The 12879-nt window shown below is 28.8% G+C and overlaps 1 protein-coding gene across 1 annotated transcript in view; it reads right to left on the bottom strand.

Moving 5' to 3' along the window:
- LOC147064180 (uncharacterized) overlaps positions 1-11702 on the bottom strand; it is a 167004-nt gene extending 155302 nt beyond the window's left edge. The window contains exon 1 of the mRNA XM_085958974.1: positions 11548-11702. The gene's annotated coding sequence lies outside the window, so the exon portion shown is untranslated. The remainder of the gene's footprint in view (positions 1-11547) is intronic.
- Between the last annotated feature and the right edge of the window lie 1177 nt (positions 11703-12879).

The following is a 12879-nucleotide window of genomic DNA, read 5'->3' as shown; positions in this document are numbered from 1 at the left end:
AGATAATGAGATTTTAATTGCCCCCTTTAAAATGCACGTTAATTACATCGATCGGCCGCCTGGTCATTACGCGCCGTGTGCGTCTTCCGCGCCCTACACTACATTTAAAAAAAAAAATTACATTAGGTACCAAAATTTTTAAAAATGTTGGTAATTCAATAAAATTGTCTTATTTCTCTGTTGTATGTAATTATTGTTTTAAAAATGAAGTAAGTATTACATATTATTATTAGTATATAAATAATTCGAACATTATACCAGCTTATACAAATATATTACATTTTTAACGACATTACAATGAAAACTGCCGTTTTTGTTTCTAAGCCCCTAAATTAATTTAGCTCTAATGGTATATTCCGTGAATACGGGCTTCTTTTAGGTAAAAGATTGAGGATTGCTGTTTTAGGATCTAGAGTATTTCAATCAAACACAGACGTAATAAAATTTAATCCTGTTTTAATTGCCTCATCATTGAAATGTTTTTTACTCAGTTTTAATAATATTAAAAATATTTACTGTATGTAAGTATATAAATATACTTATGTTAATCCAAAAATTACGAGGGACGCAATGTGGCATGGATATGTGCATGTTGGATATAATGGGGAAAGATCACAAAATAAACGAATGGATAGGGAAGTACACAAGCCTATGTGATGTAATAGAGGTCGCTAAGTAGATTATTTGGCAATTGTGTGGACATATCGCTTTGCGGACAACTAATAAACATTCACAGTGAAGCCTTAAATTCCGCTGGATGGACGATTTCATAAAGTTTGGTGGAGTTACGTGGCAGCGTAAAACTAAGGTTCCAGAAGAGTAGAGGGAGCTATGGGAGGCCTACATGCAGCAGTCAATTGATCCCAGCTTGATGATGATGAAATATAATGTAATTCAATAATCACTTCATATTTTTTCATAGCACAGCCTAGTCCATTATGTATTAGGGTAAGTTTCCTATTATATTTTAATGACAATAAAGCAACCCAAAACCTACGTTATATTATACAGATGAGTTGATTTTATTATATTAGAAGTAAATTTTAAATAACATTAAATATTATACCTATACCTATACCTATCTCAAATAATAATATTTACAATTACAGTTCATATACCTAGTAATGGTTTATTTTGTAAGTAATGATTATGTCATATGAATAATAATTAAATACGAGTATAATGGTATATTAAGTAAACATTTAATTGAAGTCGCTGTATATTAAGTATACATTTAATTGAAGACGCTGTATACTGGTATATAAAGAAATATATTCCGCTGATTGAATATCAATAATTGGATTTAGGCCATTGATTGATAGGGCGAAGTAGGAAACACTAATATAATGGTAGATTTTTGAAAAAATACAGATCGTGAGATAAAAGCTGTCTCTCCATTGAGTAAAACCTTTTTTGCGAAAGCCTTTTAAGGTTAAATAAGGCACATTATTTAATGGTTTGAAGGTGATTAAGACGACTGTGGGAAGATATCACTTGAATCAATATTAAACATATGTTTAGCTATATGAAAGTTTAATACTATCTACTAGTACAATTCTATTTTACAAGAATTGTTCGGGTTACTTATATTAACAAATAATACAATTATTACGGGTGGATGTGCTGTATAACGGTCAAAAATAATTAAATTTTAGCTGTCTTTAGAAGGTAAGGTTGAAAATATTTATTATTTTTTTTAGAATTAGTAAGTCATATTACTCATAATAAATCTATCACAAATGGAAATTAATGAATTTTAAGATATCTTTTAAATATAACTTAATATCATTATAAATACAAATACCAAAATGATATCAAAAATAATGAGTGTGAAATGGCAAACCATAAAAATATTATGGATCTCTGATTATAACAAACACTTTATATAATGATCTTAACATTCCAGTTACTGTAATATTATCATCTTAGGTAACCCAGCCCATTAAACTAAAAATATTTCTACTTATATGGACTACGACATATTTCGGCTATTCTTATAGTCATAACATCTAATTAAAATGTAATTATAATTAAATCGATGGCATTATCCAGTAAATACATATCATTGATACATATCCATCAGATTTCATTTACCTGTCGAAAATTATTATAAATGCACATTGCGAATAGAGCATCTCATTCAATTACAAACAAGAAACATAAAACTAAAAGTATATGCGACAAAGAATAATTATTATACTCAATTGCGAGAAAGAGAAACAAAAGTAAAGGGTGAGATCAAGGTAGCAATAAATGGCTGTAAGAATGTATAGAAATGATCAAACAATTACAATTAAGATTTGATCGTTTTATTGATAAAATAAATAGTAGATAATGACGATGAAGCCGCATTTTTTTATGTTGACAACATAGACATTTTCCTTTTACTTACTATAATGTTATTAATCCTGTACGGTAACCCAATGTGAGATCATCGGAACTGACAGACTTTATTAGCTTTGTAAAGGGAAGGTTAAATAACTAAAAAAAAATATGTAAAAAGAATAATATTATAAAAGTATTCTAAATGTGGTATTACTCACAATAAAAAATAACGACGTTATAGTAATACTTTTTAACGGTACTATTGTATTTTATAATAATATAATGTTGATTTCCAAATGAATAATTACAACATTTTTAAAACCGAATCTTGAAAGATATTTTTTGTCACAGACACCGTATAATACACTACATGTAATATTATATACTTACTACAAAGTATACAGATTGTTTAATGAAAACAAACAAGTATGACTGACAAAACTTTAAAAATTTGAGGCGTCTTATTTAGAACTTTTCACATGTGAAGTTCTCTTCATAAGGTATTTATTGTTCGTCCGTATTAATTTAGCTTCTTTTTATGTACTTACTATATAATAATACGTATTAATTAGAATCATTTGTTTGTTTGTTTACTATTCTTCTCTCTCCCATGGGCCCTTTTATTAAAAAGTATCTGTAAACTCAAAACAGACTTGAGTCTTGGGTATCAGCAGAGAAAACCCACTGGTACTCCTAATCAAAACGTATAGTCTCATGATGCACTCGATTAAGATAGAATATGGGTTGGGTTAGAGAGGTCTCTGTTTGTGTTGATAAAGTTTAATGAGTACTATTTATGTCTGATTTCCACAGCGTACCTTCACACTTCGCCACTGAATGATATGTTAGGTTAGGTTAGTGTTAATAAAAAAATATGTATTAGGATTTCTTGATATATAAAACTACTTTGTATAATCAAAATTCCCAATATCGACTTATTTTATGCAGCCACTTTGATATAGGTAGGTACATGGCATAACGATCAAGAAAAAAATTCTTTTCACGATTTCCTATAGCACCACGACATGAATATCATGTTCTCTTTCGTATTCTCTCATTTCATTTGAATAGCTATTGCTTCCAGAGATTGCTCGCATATTCGAAGCTTTTGCTTTCTTAGCCCGTCTACAAGTTTTAGGGGAGAAAATTTGCGCCAAATCATCTACATATTTCTTTTATACTGTATAATATTATATTTTGTATGCATATTTGGATGACTTATATTATAAATAAATTGGATTAGACTTTCTATCGCTTTTTCGCTGCTGAAAAGAAACCGTACATTTCAGAGAAGGTATTTTTGTTACCATGATGTAATATAATATAATATCATACATACTTAAAAGAAAATATTGTGGGGTTACCGCCTAAGTTTGTAAGTCTCGAAAACATTTATTATGAATTAATTGCAATTTGAAATCTGACATGCCCTCTAAAATTAGGCATAATGCTAATTTCTTTGTGCTTTATGTGCATGTTCTAAATATATGTCGCGAGATTTCAAAATCAGCCAAGTCCATAATGGATGAATATGAGAAAAACAGCTTTTTGTTTTCTCAATTACACAGTCACGAGGGTGAAAGTTTATATTATTTCGATTATAGAATATTCAAAATTAATAAGTTCCAAGAAATATTCTGAGGGCAAGAAGGCTGAGATGGGCCGGTCACGTTGTAAGGTGCGAAGAAAACAGAGCTCTCTACAGGGTCTACAACGAAGTTCCAGTGGGTATCCGACCCTAGGCCGACCTCGGAAGAGATGGTCGGACGCCGTCAGAAGGGATGCAGCGAAGCTGGGTGTGACCGACTGAAAAAGAGAATCTTTGAACAGAGACGCCTGGAGGATGGTTGTGCAGTCGGTCATGGACCTAAATGGACCTTAGCGCCAGTTTAATCATCAATCAATAAGTTCCACATTTCGATAATGCATAAATAATATTAGAAAGCAGTAGTTCTTTAGCAATTTACAAAAAAAAGTCAATAATACCTAAAGGTGGACTTGGCTGATTTTGAAATCTAGCGACACATATCGGATGATCTTGATTTTTTTTGCATCTATAATAATATATCGACACATAATCTGTTGTTAACTTTAAATACCTAAATAATTATCGACTTACCAACTTTTAGCAGACACACCACGATATTATCTTGTATGTACCTAATATGTGTACCTACTTTGAAATTAAGGGTTTGTAAACTAACAGGAAAGTTCTCTAAAATATACCTACTGGAAAAAATCTTGAATCAATATGGTGCCTGACAGGACTCGAACCTGCATCTGTCGGATTGGACAATGTACTTAACTACCGTTTTCCAGACAATATTACTTTAAAAAAATCTAAAGCTCTTCAGTTGCTTGACGATTAATTTATTTAGTAATAAAACGGTGCGGACAGGTGGATGAATTAGTAAAGGATGCAGGTATGAGTCCTGTCCGGCACCATATTGTTTTCAAGTTGTTTTTTAATATAATATGTCTTATGTTTTTCAGAAGTATGTATGTTTAATAAAGAATTTTACATTTTCAAAACTTTTAAATTATTCATTGAATAGAAAAATACTTTATTATAGTTCTCTTGTTCATTAAAACGATGAGAATAATTAACATTCCAGAATAAGTTATATCTATCAGGAATAAGATTTTCAACCTCATTTCATATTTTATTGATACCAATAAAACTAATGAAGATATGGATCTCATGAATGATGATGACGCTTAAAACTTGATGTCACTGAGTATACAAAATATTTGCAAAAAATGGTAGGCTTATACTAAGTAATGTAAGGTAACTTATCGTTTCCTGCTGCTTCTGATGATGATAAATAATATGTATATTATATACTTATATCCTAAAGATAAGTACAGTATTTATATAAGTGTATTTACTAGTCTAATATTCTTTTTAAGTAAATTCACAAAGAATCTTTTTTTCGATATGACAGTTTAAAATAAACATTAGATATGTGTATGTATTCTTAGATTTTTCTGACGGCTGCCGGTAGAAAATAGGATGACATGGAGGAGGGGAAAGGTTGCCTACTTGACTCGCTGGAGCGTTAAAATAAAGAACGCACCGGGAATTCCTCTCTCAATGGCTTTCAGGACTGCGGAGTTCAGGCAACGACGTCAAAGATTGAGGATCAGAACCAAAGGCGTATTGTACCGATGAGACACTGAGAAAAATCCCTGTAGGCTGACTAGTCTCGTATGGTTTTTATTTGATAAACATTTTTATGTCACTGTTAGTAAAGATTACAAAATATATTATATAACAGAAATTTGAAACTGCTGAATGAGATTATATCAAACAATGCCTAACCATACTGTGTTTAATGCAATTGTATAACCATTATAGTTAACATGAAAATATAAAATCGGTAAGTTGGATACATATCCTTATCAAAAATTAGTTAATGTATTATTTTTTTATGTAAATGAGAATTAACTGTTTTCTGTGCAAGTGTGCATTTGCCATTGGTGAGTGTATACATTGCCAAAAGGTGAAACCTGGGTCGCAAAAAAATGTTGCAAATAGCATAAAACACTTAAATCGAACAAAATTTAAGTAGATAGGTATATAATATGCTTCAAGATGTCAAATTAATGAAAAAAAATATTAATCTTTGCAAAAGATTCATCGTTCTTTGTTTATTTAATTATTGTTATCAAATTCGTTTTAATATATAAGAAAAAGAATTCACAAATAGCAAAGATAAACATAAACCTATAGATAGCTTAGGCATCTATAAATTGGTGTAGCTTCAATATTGGGGTAAATAAGCATTTTCCTAAAAAGTAATAACCTTTTGTAATTTGAAAATTACCTCACTGAAACACATTCATTTATAAGACAGTAATTTATAAATCCTTCCGTTTAGAAATCCTAAAATACATTTCTTTCTTCGGCTATAATACACAAAAATGTGTGTTCTGCAATGTCGATAATATGAGCATAACCAATTTTGAAAGAATCACAATGGTCAGCGAAAGAGAAAAAATTTCATATTAAAATCATAATTGTTCCTTATTATTCGTGGTTTTACAATTATTATTATAATATTTCACCCCTTATCAATTATTGTACATAATATTCTTTACTGGATATCCTTCTCTCACATTATATTATAAATTAATACGTTTGATTTTATTAGTCATTATACTTAGGTTAGTTAGATATATTTGTTTTTAATATATTCTGTACCTATATTGTTATAATCAAAGATGTTGAAAATCCTTTATGAATAGTTACACCCTTTGCCAGATAGATCATTCTATGATTTTTGTATCAAATTGATTTCAGTTTATCATATAATGATATGTCATTTATTGTACAACAAGCTATTTATTATTATCTGACACTTTTAAGCTTATCTTTCACTTTTATACATTTAGACACCACTTTTATCGTAGAAAGTATTCTTCAACACCTTTAATTTAAACTCTACCAACACCATGTAAATAGCCGACGGCAAAGTATTTATTGTCAATATATACGATTTACTGCATATTTAATGAATATCGTAAACAACAAAACAATCAATTAATAATTAGATTAAAATTAAATGTATCTAGTTAAAAAATAGATGACTCACTCACCATTACCATTATCATCTGAAATTGACCCATTACTATACTATGAAAACCTTTTCTAGCTCGCCGCACTATTTTCATTCTCTAGTTTTTCACTATCATATACTTTCACCAAAATTTTGTGTTCATGCCATGCATTTTATAGCGACCCCATTGCCGTTTAACGACAATTGGATCAAAGTCCTTAAATTATCAGATAGTTTTCCATTCAAAACCAAGTAATAATCAATGAATAAATAAAAACACAATCATGCATGTAACCAGCATCCATACGATTAAAATATGCGAATAAATTAAGCGCAATATTTATAGTCAATGTATTGAGGTTGAAAAGATGGCTACGTTGTGATAAGTGATGGAGTTAAAGCTTTCCATAAATTTATGAAGGGACTTCTGTAGGTACTTGTCTCCGGGGAAATTTGGCGGATATTGTCAGAGGGACTCGGAGAGGCTGAGTGTGACTCGCTGAAGAAAGAGAGCTCGGGATAAAGATTCCTGCATGGTGGTTGTGCATTTAGTACCAGTGTCGTGGAGTTGGCACTAAAAGTTAGTTTATTAACATTTTAGATATTGTTTTGAATTATTAATCAATTATGTGTAGTCTGATTTTCTAAAAAAATAATTCATGTAACAACTATTAGTTCAAATCATCTTAATTAAGTAGAATTTTTGTAAATTAATTAGAAAGGTACACTAGCGCGAATTCAGCTGTTATAGCTTCAAGTCCCGCGGGGTGTCGTATTTTTTAACGATTTTTTCTAGTAAGATATGCATGAGATATTTTCAATTAGTAATGTATGTTCAGTATAATTTTTACATAATAAGCATTATTTAACATAAATAATTAATATATGTTATACCTATAGTCCAATATAATAAATAGGTTTTGGTTAAGACTGATTTTATAAAAGATGTCATACTTTAAAATGGCCATAACTCTATAACATTATTTTGAAACTCATAAACTTTAGGCGGTTAAGTAACGGTATGATTAAAATTTTAATTTACTAAAAAATAGTCCAATATATATATGTGTGTGTGTGTATATAGTGTATAGTTTGGTGAAGCGAAAGACTAATGTAATTATGTATTTTGTATATATAAGCTTTGTCATTATTATAGTATGATTCAATTACTAATCCAATCACAAAATGCGCAAGGAATATTTTGATAATTATGTTGGCAAGCTACAGCCATTACACTCAATGATATTAGAGAAATAACGTATCATAAAACCTTTATAATATGGATAAAGATAACAATTCAGGTTATATGATATTGCTTTGAAAGCATAAAGATATGTAATTATGTAAGTGGGTATTGCTTTAATATACAATATTTTGTTACATGAGATTATTAAAGTAATATACAACGTAATTATTAATAGTGAAAAATATAGTTGTCCAATATTATTTGTATTTCATTTGTATATTTTTTATTGTTGTATCTATGTCGATATTATTTGAAAACAATACCTTTATCAAAAAATTGATACTGTCAACCGAGGGTATTTGAGTGTATTAGAATTTTTTACCTTGATCATTATTTCCATGTCATGCTGCTGGATGTTGTGATTGATATTATGTAATTTTCATTTTTTTACATCTAAATACCTGCAAAATATTGTTTTAATCAACAATATTTTTTGTGTGCCATATAAAAAATAGTGTTTGCAATCCCGGGATTTCAATATTACCGTCGGGATTTCAGAAGGAAAGATTAAATATTTATCTTTGTATTCACAATAATGGTAGGTCAATCAAAATAGCTATTCATTCACTCATATATGAACATGTAGAATTTAATATTATTTATATTATTAATCTGTAAAAAGAATATGAATATGTGTGATGTTTTTAAAAGAAAAACAACGACTAACAAAATACTCAAATTGTAAAAAAAGAATTATAATAATAAAATGAATGTATGAGGATAAAAAATGACTGGAAAAATTATGTTTCTATATCAATTTGTTGTGAAATTAGGTAAGGATTTGATTTTTAGCAAAAAAATACTATATATTATTATCAGATAAAAGCCATAAAATATATAAATTTCAATTCCGGGATTACAAACCCTATAAAATATGGTCTTTTATTTTCACAATTGATTGTGCCAGCATTTTCAATGGATGTTTCCATACATTTGTTTGAGGCTATTAGTTACAAAGTCGGCAATGTCCATTTTTATTTTTTCCATATTTTTCTTGAATTTGAAATGGATTTTTTTGTCGGATATAACGTATTCATTCAATATCAAATTCGTTTGTAAGTTAAATAAATTTAAGCCGAAAGTTGATTGCAAAGTGATTTATATGAATCAGTCGCCATTTTTTTTATATTGTACTTAAAACTATATTCAATCATATTTTTTTTTATTAATTTGAATGATATTAAAGATATTTTATTTTGCTATTTGTTTGCAAAAATATAATATTCTATATGTAATTGTAAATGACTAGTTTGAAGGTTTTTTGCGATTTTCTCATAATGGCAGAATATGAAAGTGAAGTGAAGAATATGAAGTTACCGATATTCAAACTATCCTCAGCCTCATTTTTAACTATAAAAAAAACCAATTAAAATTTTAAACCTTGAATGTAAGTAGAAATTTTGATATATTAATCAAGATAATATTATTTAATAATTTAATATCATAATATTCCAACAGTCGGCGTTGTAACATTTTAATGATCATTAACATAACATATCTCAAAATGTCTCTAACTTCCGTATTCAATATTTTCATAACAATATCAAAGTTTTCCGGTTAAACTTGTCTCACAATATCAGACGGGGTTATTATATTCTAAGACATAATTATTCGGTTCTAACATCTCATACAAATGACGAAATTTCCCATTCTTAAAACATATGTTCGAATCCAGCATCTAAAGCATTCACACCTTAATTAATTAAAGATGATTTTTTTCCATCCAGAGTACGTTACTGAAATTTAATGTGTAATAAACGTTTTCATTAACAAATAAATCTGTTATAAAATATTTTAGGGAGCTGATATCCTTGTTAATGACGAAGGAATGAATGTTTCACTGAAAATCTAAATGCGACTGGTGAGTCGTAGAATTCTGTGAATAGGTCAAGTGACTAGGTCAGATACTGGAAGCATCCAGCTAGGAAATTGCACATATTTTCAATGACGACGTGCACTTTCAAAATTGAATATTCATTATATTCCCAAGGGTGACACCATGAATCTTTTGCCTGCATATAATTGAAATTGAATATAGATCAGCTCAGAGAATACTGCATATATTAAAATTATGCTGTACGAAGGTCTATAATCTATATTATGCAAACGTAATCACAGGTATTATCAAGAGATTTTTTTCATGTACCTAAAACTTTATTTATATTAATACTTATTTTATTGAGTATTAAAAAACGTGTCATACTCATGGATAATAATTAATAAGTAATATCATTTACAGTAGGTTATCATCAACATATATTTTTTAAATTATATGAAAATTATATTAAATTTATTATCAAAATATCTCTATATTACGAAATAATAATATCAAACTATTGTTCGAAGCCTACATGAGTGAAAATTAAAAAAGTAATTATTATGTGTAAGACGTTTTTATTATTTAAGATAGTCTGAAAAAATAATTCAAGTGCAAGAAAGTACGCTGAGTGATACCCTTTCTTAAGAAATTATAAAACAATTTAATAAACTGAAACTCACTTTCACGTAAGTGGAATATATCGGTATCTGATACAATTTGGTTGAACGTAATTATTGGCTTCCCAGTTGGCGTCACTAAAGGCGATACGTCCCCTTTATCAAATAAAATACATGGACAAATAATGATTTGTTTAATATCTAAGGATAATATAAGATAATAAGATTTTCATGAAAAAAATTTTGGAAGAGATGAAAAGAGTATTTAGGATACATAATATATATAAAAAAATCAATTAGCTATAAAATGAAGTATTCCACAATTTATTATTTTTTTTTTTTCTTTCAGATATATAATTGATTATTTTAAATACAACCTTTATATTCTGCACCCACATTATAATTGATTAAAACTATATATTTAATCCTCAAATGCTACATGATTTAAAAACACTACATAATAAAATAAGTAGGTAATTTAAATAATTAATATTCTATATTAATAACATATTTATATAACCATTTACTTGTTTTAAAAATATACAAAAAAGTGTTATCGATATTTGAAATAAATATATATCATTGTATGTAAAGTTAAATATAAATGATATATAAATATAATAGATAATATTTTATTTATTTTAATTGTTAACACAAGGTTATATAAATTTTCATAAAAGATAAATCTCAAAAAACATAAACCACTATTATTTTCTTGTAAATGACTGTATGAATTAATAGTTTTTTGATTTTACAATATACAATATCAATCCAAATTAAATCGTAATATATTAAAATTTATTCTTTTATTAATAAAATATAATATTTTTAATACTTATGTATGTGATTTCCAGAGTAGCCGGCAAACATTTAAAATGGTAATCAGTTTTAACGTACCTATTCAATATTTATAAATTACACTGCGAAAATAAATAAAGAGAAATTTTAATATAATTTTGCATGAATAAACAATATATTTACCATTTCAATTGGAGCGAAATTCTCAATAGTTTTTTTCGTCACCCACTTTGAACTTTTTCACGGCAAACATGTCACAAATCACTTGAAACAAACAATCCAACCCTTACACCCTCTCAGCGTCCGGCGGGCTATTAATCAATCACCTTAGAAACAATTCGGTGCCAAGTTTCCTCGGTGGGCACTTAACGCGAACTTGTCGGTGTTTCTTGTATTGCAAAGTGTGAGATGGAGGATGATGCGTGGAACGGTGCGGGGTGCTTTCCGGGCGACGTCCAGCGAGCGACTGACGGCCGAAGGCTGTGAAGGAAAGCGACGCTCGCCGATGCGCGGAAAATTGCTCTCGGCGCGCATTCCCGAACACAGTAACTTTTGCTCTGCCATTTTTACACTCCGAAATAACAAAAGTTATATGCTGTTTTGCTTCCTCGTCCAATGTGAAATTGCACTATTGTGAATTGGCATTTATGGACCCAATATAAAGTTGCTCGTGTAAATGGCTTTCAATGAAGATTAAATCAGGGAACGCGATTAAAACGTTCTTTAAAGGCTTCTATAAAGAAATACTACTATCGGTCTTCATAAATCCATTTCTGTTGGTTTCAATTTGTTAATTTTTTATAAGTAATATCAACATTTCAATTGATTTGTTTATTTTTTTAATCTATAATAATTCTTGTTATTTTTACAACTTGCTATACTGGTTTCTAATTTGGGGGCTACAAGTTTAATTCTCAGAAAGGTCATAAAACATTTATGTGATTTTCTCAAAGCCTGGATATCTACATGATTGTTTTACTACATACTACTACTAAACTACTGTTTCATTACACTGCTTTCATTGGGTTACATGGCATATTGTTTATAGTATTAAAAGGAATATAATATGTTATATTATATAATATAAATTATATACTTACAATATTAGGAAGGTACCCTCAGGTTTCACGATATTAGGGGGCCTTAGTTTTAGAGTACGTTTACAATGTATATGACACTAATATTTTACACAGTGTTTACAATCTTTTTGAGTTAACGGCACACTTTAATATTTATGAGGATTTTGTAATACAGCAAAATTGTTGAGTTAAAAAGTTTTTCTTGAAATAAAAACACATTTGCAATTATTATTATAGTATTTGTGAAAAATCTCTAACAAATACGGATAATTGCATGGTATTTAAATACGTATTATTAGGCTTTAAATATTTTTCAAATTTGTCTGTGCGTGTGTGTGTAAGTAAAGTAACATAATAAATAGGCAGAAAACAAATCTAAATATTTAGGCCAATAATAAAAATATACGTCATCTAACAGTTAGTACACGCAGACATC

This window comes from Rhyacophila brunnea, unplaced genomic scaffold, assembly GCF_057557595.1.
Source record: "Rhyacophila brunnea isolate RB1 unplaced genomic scaffold, BYU_Rbru_1.0 scaffold_8, whole genome shotgun sequence".
In the NCBI taxonomy this organism is placed as follows: Eukaryota; Metazoa; Arthropoda; class Insecta; order Trichoptera; family Rhyacophilidae; genus Rhyacophila; species Rhyacophila brunnea.
This window is presented reverse-complemented; position numbering and strand designations above follow the sequence as displayed.